This window comes from Lathyrus oleraceus, chromosome 7, assembly GCF_024323335.1.
Source record: "Lathyrus oleraceus cultivar Zhongwan6 chromosome 7, CAAS_Psat_ZW6_1.0, whole genome shotgun sequence".
NCBI lineage: Eukaryota > Viridiplantae > Streptophyta > Magnoliopsida > Fabales > Fabaceae > Lathyrus > Lathyrus oleraceus.
The window spans coordinates 60,231,921-60,243,205 of record NC_066585.1 but is presented as its reverse complement, the minus strand read 5'-3'; positions in this window follow the sequence as shown (position 1 = coordinate 60,243,205).

Below are 11,285 nucleotides of genomic sequence, written 5' to 3'. Positions count from 1 at the left end.
GGGGTGAATGCTATTTCGGCGGAAAATCGAGTGGGGCTGTCTACGGTGGATCAGTTGAGGACGCCTTTGGCTGAGGTAAAGAGACAGTTGCTGTTAAATGGGGTCTCTACGGGTTGTGATTCTGGTTGTGCTGAGTGCACTAGTTCTATGAATGGGTGTGGGCTTCTGAGGAAGTGTGTCCAAGGTCTGATGGACGAGGGGATTATCATGGTTGAGAGGGCTGATAAAGAAGAGGAAGAGGTCTCCACCATAACGATCTATTATGACCCGGTGGATTTGTCGAATCTTGTTGAAGAGGCTCCAGTTACCATCACGGTGCCTGGGCCAATTCCCTACGACAAAGATGATGCCGTGCCATGGCATTATGTCGGGGAGGTCTATTGCAATGGGGAAAAGATAGAAGAGCAATCTGCAAGTGAAACCACCGTGTTAAAGGTGGATAATGCCGGTCCCAGCGGTTTCACTCGCAGCGGAAGGCTGTTTGCTCCTGATGCGTTGAGGAGAGGAGAAGAAGAGAAGGATAAAAAAGAAAAGGCCGAGGCTTTAGCCAGGGCAAAAGGAAAGGCTGTGGTGGATGGAAATACTCCTGTGGTGACACCGGCGCCTGCGGGGTCGGAAGACAAATTTGATGATGATGCTGAAGAATTTCTAAGGATCATCAAAAAGTCAGAGTATAAGTTGGTTGATCATCTGCAGCAGACTCCTTCCAAAATATCCATTCTGTCATTGTTATTGAGCTCTGAGGGGCATAGAGAGGCTTTATTGAAAATTCTGAAGAAGGCCTATGTTCCTCAGGAAATCACTATCAATCAATTGGAAACGGTGGTGTCCAACGTGCATGCCAGTCATGGGTTGGGTTTCACTGATATGGACTTGACAGTGGATGGAAGGAATCATAATAGGGCATTACACATAGCTATGGAATGCAAAGGAGCCGTGCTTTCGCATGTGCTGGTTGATACCGGTTCCTCTTTGAATGTGTTGCCAAAGAAGGCCTTGGCAAAGCTGAATTGTGATGGGCTGATTTTGACCCCGACTGATTTGATTGTGCGGGCTTTTGATGGGTCGAAGCGTGCCGTATTCGGGGAGGTAGAGCTGCCAGTGAAGATTGGACCTGAGGTGTTTAAGTCAACATTCTACGTCATGGATATTCAGCCGGCATACAGTTGCCTGTTGGGTCGCCCATGGATCCATGCTGCTGGGGCAGTTACGTCGACTTTGCACCAGAAGCTGAAATACATCTGGGAAGGTCAGGTTGTCACTGTTTGTGGAGAGGAGGACATATTTGTCAGCCACCTGTCCTCGTTTAAATATGTGGAGATGGATGGTGAGATCTGGGAGACACCCAGTCAGGCTTTCGAAACCGTTAAGGTGGAGAATGCTCTGTTTGCTAAGCAGGAGGAAGAGAAACCGTCCATCGCTTCATACAAGCAGGCTGCTGAGGTGGTCAAGAGTGGAGGGGCTCCTGGTTGGGGGAGAATGATGGAGATTCCTGAGAAGAAGGATAGATTTGGGGTTGGGTATCAGCCTGGCAGAGGCTCGTCCGGACAAGGAAGAGGACGTCGTACGTCGGTCACCTTCACAAGCGCCGGAATGCTGGATCCGGATCACATCTGTATGATGGGTGAAGATGCTGATAGTGACTGCGACATCGACCAGTGGATAAAGCCGTGCGCACCAGGGATGGGAATCCAAAACTGGAAGGCCGAAGAGATCATCCGGGTCACTCTCCTTGAAGAGTAATGTTTTTCCTGTTTTCATCTTATATGCATGAAAGCCATACGTGTTGCCCGACGCGTAATGGTTCATTGTAAGGGCCACCTCATGTTTAAATTTGCAAATTTGCATCATTAATAAAAGGATGTTTTTCAGTTAAAAGTGGTGTTCCCTGTTTTTCATTTATTTTTGCAGTTTAAAATAAAAACAAATAAAAATGGCAATGTTTCATTTTTCTTTTTCAATTTCTCACACCGGTTCTAAAGCAATGCATGAATCAACGTTCATGCAGATGCGATTCCTCTCCGGATCTCATTGATAACAATCCTGTTACACCCTCGTATGACTTCGACAATCCAATCTATCTTGCTGAAGAAGAAGACGAAGAAGATTGTGAACTGTCAGGGGAATTAGCCAGGTTGTTGAAACAAGAGGAGAAGGTGATTCAGTCGCACGAAGAGCCGATTGAGGTTGTGAATCTGGGTACCGACGAGGTTAAGAAAGAGGTGAAAATCGGGGCTGCTTTGGAGGGAAGTGTCAAGAGCAGATTGGTGGCATTGTTGAAAGAGTATGTCGACATCTTTGCCTGGTCTTATCAAGATATGCCAGGATTGGATACCGATATTGTTGTGCACAAGCTATCGTTGAGAGCAGATTGTCCTCCAGTGAAGCAGAAATTGCGTAGGACACGACCTGATATGGCAATGAAGATTAAGGAAGAAGTGCAGAAGCAGTGGGATGCTGGTTTCCTTGCTGTCACTAATTATCCGCCATGGGTTGCGAACATTGGGCCAGTCCCGAAGAAGGATGGGAAGGTGAGAATGTGTGTGGACTACCGAGATTTGAATAGAGCTAGTCCGAAGGATGATTTTCCGTTACCGCACATTGACGTGTTGGTAGATAATACAGCTCAATTCTCGGTGTTTTCCTTCATGGATGGCTTTTCGGGCTATAATCAAATTAAAATGTCGCCAGATGATATGGAGAAAACAACGTTCATTACACCATGGGGTACCTTTTGTTACAAGGTGATGCCATTTGGTCTCAAGAACGCCGGTGCTACTTATCAGAGAGCCATGGTGACTTTGTTTCATGATATGATTCATCATGAAATTGAATGCTATGTTGATGACATGATAGCAAAGTCCCAGACAGAAGAAGGGCATTTGGTAGATCTGGCCAAGTTGTTCGACCGGTTGAGACAGTTCAGACTGAGGTTGAATCCGAATAAGTGCACGTTCGGAGTGCGGTCCGGTAAATTGCTGGGGTTCATTGTGAGTGAAAAAGGAATAGAGGTTGATCCTGCGAAAGTAAAAGCGATAAAAGAGATGCCTGAACCGAGAACAGAGAAAGAGGTTCGTGGTTTCTTAGGTAGATTGAACTACATTTCCCGGTTCATATCTCATCTAACAGCCACGTGTGAACCGATATTCAAATTGTTGAGAAAAGATCAAACGGTCAGGTGGAATGATGATTGCCAAGCGGCATTTGAAAGAATAAAAGAGTATTTGCAGGAGCCTCCGATTCTGATGCCTCCTGTGGAGGGAAGACCGTTAATTCTGTACCTGACAGTCCTCGAGGGGTCTATGGGGTGTGTATTGGGGCAGCATGACGAGTCTGGTCGAAAAGAGCACGCCATATACTACCTTAGCAAAAAGTTTACCGACTGTGAAATAAGATATTCACTGCTCGAGAAAACTTGCTGTGCTTTGGTCTGGGCTGCTCGCCGACTGAGACAGTACATGCTGGTTCATACCACTTTATTGATTTCCAAGATGGATCCGATCAAGTACATTTTTGAGAAGCCAGCATTGACCGGACGGGTTGCGAGGTGGCAAATGATTTTGACTGAATATGATATACAGTATACCTCTCAGAAAGCAATCAAGGGGAGTGTGTTGTCTGATTACCTCGCCCAGCAACCCATTGATGATTATCAATCAATGAAGTTTGAATTCCTTGATGAGGACATCATGTTTCTCAAATCGAAAGATTGCGAGGAACCAATCCCGGAGGAGGGGCCTGACCCTGAATCCGAATGGATTTTGATGTTTGATGGGGCCGTTAACGTGAATGGAAGCGGTGTTGGTGCTGTTTTGGTTACGCCGAAAGGATCCCACATTCCTTTTGCTGCCCGGCTGACATTTGAGTGCACCAACAACGTGGCTGAATATGAAGCTTGCATATTGGGGATTGAGGAGGCGATTGATTTGAGGATCAAGAACCTTGTCATATATGGAGATTCAACTCTGGTGATAAATCAGGTTAACGGAAAATGGTATACGCATCAATCTCATTTGGTTCCGTATCGAGATTATACGAGGAGATTGTTGACGTTTTTCACCAAGGTGAAGTTGCATCATGTGCCCAGAGAGGAGAATCCTTTGGCAGATGCTTTGGCTACTCTGGCTGCCTTGATTAAGGTGCAGAGGTGGAATCAGTTCCCCAGTGTGGAGGTAGGTCGTCTGGATAGACCGGCTTATGTGTTCGCTGTTGATACAGCGCCTGGTGATGGGAAGCCGTGGTATTTCGATATCAAGCGCTATCTTGAAACGCAAGAGTATCCTGAGGGAGCATCGAAAAAGGACCGAAAGACTCTGCGGAGGTTAGCCATGGTGTTTTACCTGAATAAGGATGGGGTTTTGTATAAGAGGAATTTTGATTGGGTCTTGCTCAGATGTGTTGATGACAGAGAAGCAAGCCAGTTGATGAAAGAGGTTCACGAGGGATCGTTCGGTACCCATGCTAGTGGGAATGCGATGGTAAAGAAGCTGCTGAGAGCAGGTTATTATTGGATGACAATGGAGGCCCAATGTTTCAGTTTCGTGCGGAAGTGTCATAAATGCCAGATTTATGCTGATAAGGTGCACGTGCCTCCAAATCCGTTGAGCTTAATGTCGTCTCCATGGCCGTTTGCTATGTGGGGCATTGATATGATCGGAAAGATTGAACCTACGGCTTCGAATGGGCACAAATTCATATTAGTGGCTATTGATTACTTCACCAAGTGGGTGGAAGCAGCCTCTTATACGAATGTGACGAAGCAGGTCGTGGCCAGATTTCTCAAGAGAGACATCATTTGCAGATATGGGGTTCCCGAGAGAATCATTACTGATAATGGTTCTAATTTGAACAATAAGATGATGGCAGAACTGTGCCGGGAATTCAAGATCGAGCATCACAATTCTTCTCCCTATCGTCCTAAGATGAATGGGGCAGTTGAGGCAGCCAACAAGAACATTAAGAAGATTGTGCAGAAAATGGTGGTAACCTACAAAGACTGGCATGAGATGTTGCCGTTTGCATTACATGGGTATCGAACGTCGGTACGTACATCTACTGGGGCAACTCCTTTCTCGTTGGTATACGGGATGGAAGTTGTGTTACCTGTTGAAGTTCAGATTCCCTCTTTGAGAGTCCTGATGGACGTGAAATTGCAAGAGGCCGAATGGGTAAGGACCCGGTACGAAGAGTTGAGCCTGATAGAAGAAAAGAGGCTGGCAGCCATCTGTCATGGGCAGTTATACCAGCAAAGGATGAAGCGTGCTTTTGACAAGAAAGTGCGACCTCGGGTATATCACGTAGGTGATATGGTGCTGAAAAGGATCCTTCCTCCTCAAAACGATCGAAGGGGCAAATGGACACCGAATTATGAAGGTCCGTTCGTGGTCAAGAAGGTCTTCTCTGGCGGAGCCTTGTTGTTAACGACCATGGATGGTGAGGATTTTCCATCCCCTGTGAATGCGGACGCAGTTAAAAAATACTTCGTATAATTGACCCGCTGGACGAAAAGAACAAAATAGTCCAGGCAAAAATGGGCATCCTGGCGAACCAAAAAACAGAAAGAAAGGTTCGGGCAAAAATTAGGGATAAAAAGAAAAACTGTACACCCGGCAAGTCGAAAACCTGAAAAGGCGACTTGGGCAAAAAGGGGTATCCCGGTGGACTGAAAACCCGAGAGGGCGGTCCAGGCAAAAGAGGGATTGAAACGAACAACTGCGTCTAGCATGATCGTTTGCGCTTTGGTTAAAGCATCATGGATAATACCCGGTAGGGATCAGTTCAGAAACGTCTTGTTCAGAAGGCAGAAAAGCACGGAGAGTCTGAGGACATATGGGGTGTAACCGAGTTGGAACTCGATGAGATCACGGGTTTCACATTGCCATTAGGATAGATTTTTCCTTTTGTGCGCAATTACCTCTTTTCAGGAATTGCTTCCTTTTGTATTGCTCATTTGAGCCACACTTTTCAAATCAATAAAATGCAAATTCAGTCAAATAATTTTGTTTTTGTCTTTCATTACCGCTTTGATTGCAAAAACATCCAGATATTTTTGATAAAGGATCTTGCATTTTTAACACATACAGGTTCCTTCCAATGCATGTTTATAAGATGGAAGGCTTGAAATCTTATTTGGAAGGTTGAGTGACCTAAGTGTTGAAATCTTGACACGCCTGGGGCACGGTTTTATCTAACGATCTGTTTTGCAGGAACTGTTAGATATTTTCACTCACTTGCAGGTTGTGATGTGGAAGCTTTGAAACAAATCCCCAGAAAGTTCGCTCAGGAACGAATGAATGAAAGGATGACGAAGACGTTGAGGCGTACGACGATCCTTGATGGTAATCAAGAAGACTCTTCAAAGGCGGAAGACTTGAAAGTTTGTAGAAATTCCCCAGAGGAGGACGGTAGGAAGAGACGACGCGAGACGTCCGACGACCTTTGAAATTAATCAAGAAGACTCTTCAAAGTCGAAAGATTGAAATTTCTGTATACATCCCAGGAGTACGTTTCCGTTGAGCGCGGCGCGACTTGGAATACAAGATGATGGAGCAGAAAAGGCCCAGACGAGTCTGGGAGTTCTCAAAAAGTGGAAAGCTGATACGAGATTGGGAGGTAGATACCATGGTTCGACGAGTCAACGGGTGTTCTGTACCAACTTTTCTCATTTCCCAGCTAGGTCCCCAAGCAGAATTAGAGGACTAACTCCCCAGCAGACCAAAGATCTGTGACTTCCCCAGCCGAGTCAGGATGATTATCCTCGGCAGGTAAACGATGTTTCCTCAGCAGCCAGGCCCGAAGGTTTCTATCCCCGAGTGGAGCGGGTTTCAATGAAATATATCTCCAGCAGTGTTCATCCTACAAGTGGATTGGACAAGTTCCCGTAGCGGACGGATTTTGCATCCCCAGCTGAGTTGATTCTACCTATGGGTTGCATGGGTTGTTCCCAGCGGAGTAGCATTCGTTTCCCTAGCAGGGTCAGGATGGTTATCCCCAGCAGGTGATAGATTGATGCTTCCCAGTTGACAAGCCTGGAGATTGCTATTTCCCCAGCGGAGTATCTGTGAGTATTTCCCCAGTGAAGTCGTTAGGTGTCTGTGAGGGTTTCCCGAAGCAGAGTCAGGATTGATATCCCTAGCAAGTCAAAGACTGGTGTATCCCCACAGAGTGGTGGTGGTGCTTATCCCCCGCAGTTTCTCGAGCTGATTGGGTGCAAAGGAGGTTCTTCCCCAGCAAGGGTTACCTTTTCCCAGTGGCGGTACTATTCCCCAGCAGGGTGGAATCGGAGCGGTGACGAGTTCCTCAGCAGAGTGCCTCGTATTCCCCAGATGAGTCCCTTGAGGGGGATACTTTTTATGCATTCATCATGAAAAATAGCATAGCACATTGCATAGAAAAATAAATAATCGCGTAGCATTTCCATATTTTTGGAGCATTACGCAGAAAAAGTCATGCATCATTGCAGGCATAAGCTAGTCTCAGACCGTGGTTACTGTTTGAGAGGCGGTTTCGCCAGAAGATGAAGATGTTATTCTGACGAGTTTGGCATTGTAATCAGTTGCCACAAAGTTTCTGTCGAGCGAAGATGGGAATGATGATCAAAGAAGTTTTCCGGTATTCAGACCGAGGCGGTGTCCAGACCGAGGTGGCGTTCAGGCCAATGTTCCGATTTTCAGATCGAAGAAGTTTCCGACGATCAGGTTGAAGTACTTTTTCCGGTGTTCAGACCGAGGCGGTGTCCAGACCGAAGTGGCGTTCAGGCCAATGTTCCGATTTTCAGATCGAAGAAGCGTCCGACGTTTAGGTCGATGTAGCTTGTGGCAGTCAGGCCAGTTTCCGGAGTTCAGACCGAAGTGGCATTCAGGCCAAGTTTCCGGAGTTCAGACCGAAGTGGCATTCAGGCCAAGTGTCCGGTATTCAGACCGAAGCGGTATTCAGACCGAGGTGGTTTTCAGACCAAGAAAAGGAAAATTACGGGGTTCAAGAAAACGAAAAAAGAAGAAAATAAGAGAAAAGAAGTGATAATCCCCAGCGGATGTGGTATTCAGACCATGATTATCCCTATATTACCATTTATTTTGGTAGTCAGGTTGATGTTGATTGTTTCGGTATTCAGGCCGGCTTTTTCCGTACCAGACGGATATTTTTTGTTTCAAGTTTGTTTCTTCGCCGATTCTGAAAGGCGTTGTTAATTATATCCCATCAGAGTGCAATTTGTTCGTCTGTTCTTGGTATTCAATCACTCTTCATCCTGATCATCTGAAAGCCGAGGCTATTCATATCGACAGGTTCACAGTGGATTGAATAGGGGCAGCTGTAACACCTCAAAATTTGCCCTCCTCTCTTGGGACTAGCATAACATATTACATATCATTTTTAGGTCATTAGGCATTGCATATTGCATATCATGTGGTTACATTGTGCAAATCATCCTCCCAAGTCTTGGTCAGAAGATGAGGAAGTCAAAGTGCAAGCTAGGGTTTTATTGACTGATTATTGGCCATCTGAGGATTGGGCTATAAATTAGGGTTTTGTGATTCTCAAAGGATATTGGTCTTCATCTTGTTTGAAGTGATTCATCATCATCATCATGGCTTGTTATCATCAGAAGAATCAAGTGATTGGAGCACATTCCTTGAGATTAGGGTTTTGACCACTGGTCAACCCTAATCAGTTGCATTGGGCCAGTCAGGGCATGATCAGGAGATGGGGTCTATGATGGATATGGGGATCATTCTATGATTATATGGAGATTATTGAGGCTAGGGTTTCACCCTTGAGCCATTTCACCAGAAGATTGGAGCTCAGATTGATCAGTGCATGGCCAAATTCATCTATCAGTTGAAAAAGTCAACTGTGGTCAACTGTGCATGATCTGATAGATTGGGAGGTGGAAATGAGTTGGATACACTTCATTCATGTTGGAACGAGTGTTATTTGACATGTCAAAGCTCAAGAATGGAGAAAATAAAGTCAGAACAAAAATTGCCAAAAATAGAAAGTGACTTGTAATAGAAGTTTCCAAAAATGGAAAGTTTTTGACCTCAAAATTACGTGTCCAAGGAAGCTTCAAATGAAAATTTGTTCAACATGAAAGTTGTAGATCTTGGTCTCACCTTTCGAAAAAGTCCAAGAACTTGAATTTCCCATGTATGGTTGATAAGTTATGGCCCATTCAATTTCAAAAATGACCCATAATCAGAGGGGCATAACTTCCACATGGAGTGTCCAAATTGAGTGATCTTTTTATGCACAAACTCCATTTGACATGTACTTTCATGGTGCATAATTGGAATTCATCAAAAATGGTCAATGCAAAAAGTCAAATTTCAAGTGTACAGTTAAAGATCCAGGGGCAAAATGGTCAAACTTGTGAAATAATGGGAATTTTTGAATGGGGATTTTTGCAACACCTCACAAATGCTATTTGGAAATGGTTTGAATCATCATAACAGGTCAAGGTGCAATGGTTGAAGAATTCACTTTTGAAATGAACTTGAAAATGCATAAAAGTGCCATGACATAGTGAAATTGCAAAATATACATCCAATGGCCATGGGACAAGTTGCAACAGCTCACACATGTCATTTTGAGAGTGTGTGAGCTGTCACAGAGCCCATGGGAAAATACCATTTTGCCCTTGCTTAAGTAAATGACACTTTGCTAATTACATTGCATTTTGTTAATTGGAGGATTAAGAGCTGATTAATTGGAGATATATAAGCCTAATCATAACAAACTCTGATCAGAATCATCAATCACAAGAAATCACAACCTCTTTTCCCTCCAATTTCTCAAAATCTCTCAAGAACACATCAAGCAAAACTCCATCAATCTCTTCCAATTCTCCATCAATTTGTGTAATTCTTTTTGATCCAATCTCCATTCATCTTCCTCTGGATCTGTTTTGGAAAAGCAACCTCAAAGGACTTCAAATTCACAACTGTCCAAGTGATGTGCATCCATGGCTTTTGAAGAATTCGTGCATTAGAAGCAAATTCAATCGAACCTGAGCACTTCATTCAACTTCTTGAAGCTTATACTCCATCTGTTTTGGATCAAGAAGCGCAAACATCACACGAATCGCCACTGCCATCTCAAGGTACTTCAAAATCGAAACTCATGATATGATGAATTGGTATATGCTTCTTGTAGTGTGCGCAGTGTAGAATCCAATGATGCAATTGGTTTTAGAAATGATGAAACATAGCTCGAGTTATCTTGAATTTTAGTTATGATGTTAAAACCTAAAGTGTTCGATTCGTGAGATCTAGGAAGAATTAGTGGAAATCAAGGACATATTCGTACTCCTGGTGTTGAGACCTTTCCAACGCATATTCATTTGTTGATTTTCATTGAGATTGAGTGTTCTTCATGTTCATGCCAAATCTGGAAAACTGATGAAGATGATGAAGGTTTCTGGAAAAATTTAGACGTTTGATCCGTTTTTGTGCATTGCCGTTTTCAAATCGTGTTTGCCGCGCCAAAGCTGACCAATCGCGTGCCTCCACTGCATTACTGAAACGCATGCGTTTTGGTCTGGGAAGGGATAATTACCAATTTGCCATTAATTAACTTAATTAAATTAAAACATTCAACAAATATTTAATAAATTACATAAATCTTAAAAAAATCATAAAAAATTATTGGCTGATCAGAAAAATATGAGGTTTTTTTTTTGATAGATCCCATTCCCTCTAGTTTTTTATGGACATGATTTTACAAGTTGTGCATGATGAAATGTTGACTTTGCCTAGGGATGTTTGACTTGTGTGCATTTTTTACATGTTTTTCCATTTTCATTGTGAAATGCTCATACCATAAAAGAAATGTCTGGAATTTTTTGAGCTTATTATAGACATGTTGATGGTGATTTACATATAAAGTTTGTGGTTTTTGGATACCTGTGGAGTGAGATATGATTTTTTGAACTTAGGTGTGACAATTTGTGTCACACCTAGTTAGGTTAACTTCATGAATATTTTTGCCTGGCCTATGATTGTTGAAATATAGTGAAATTTTGCATGAATGATTATTGACATGTTGAGACGTTATGTGAATGTTTCTGGATTTTTATATGGCATTTTCAATTTGATTGATATTTTTCATCTCTGTTGGTTAATTGTGCAAGCTTATAGGACACATGTTTGTACATCTTGTGTGAAATTCTCATATGGTTTTGGATGAATGTGAAATTTGGTATGCTGGTTGTAGACACATTGTAGGACATCCCTGTTTTGGTCCCATTCATTTCTTAAATGTTCTCACTGATTTATGAATTTTTGAAG